This window comes from Photinus pyralis, unplaced genomic scaffold (genome assembly GCF_008802855.1).
Source record: "Photinus pyralis isolate 1611_PpyrPB1 unplaced genomic scaffold, Ppyr1.3 Ppyr1.4_LG2, whole genome shotgun sequence".
Lineage (NCBI taxonomy): Eukaryota > Metazoa > Arthropoda > Insecta > Coleoptera > Lampyridae > Photinus > Photinus pyralis.
In genome coordinates, this window is record NW_022170403.1 from 50956552 (window position 1) to 50956933 (window position 382).

Genomic DNA, 382 nt, shown 5'->3' on the forward strand with positions numbered 1-382 from the left:
TCTTTTCTTTGTCGGGTTAGACAAGGAATAGACATACAGACGGACGGGCAAAACCATCACATAAGGGGACTTTCGAGGGGAATTCCTTTCGATAAATTCCCCTAAAATTTATTCACAGAAAGAGATACTGAAAACAAAAACAATTACTACCTGGTTCCATGTTATTTCCGAAGATACACTGTAGCGAATTTTCTAGAGCGATATCAAGCCGTTATCACGTCAAAAAAGATTAGTCAAGGGCGATAAGGAATGAAAGTGGACGCGACTTATTCTTTTAATGAAATATGATATGCTAATTCGAGACTTCTCTAAAAGCTTTTTGTTTGTTATGTAAGCAAATTGAATTGTGTTTAGCCTAGTGTTAACAGCGATTCCCAAGCGA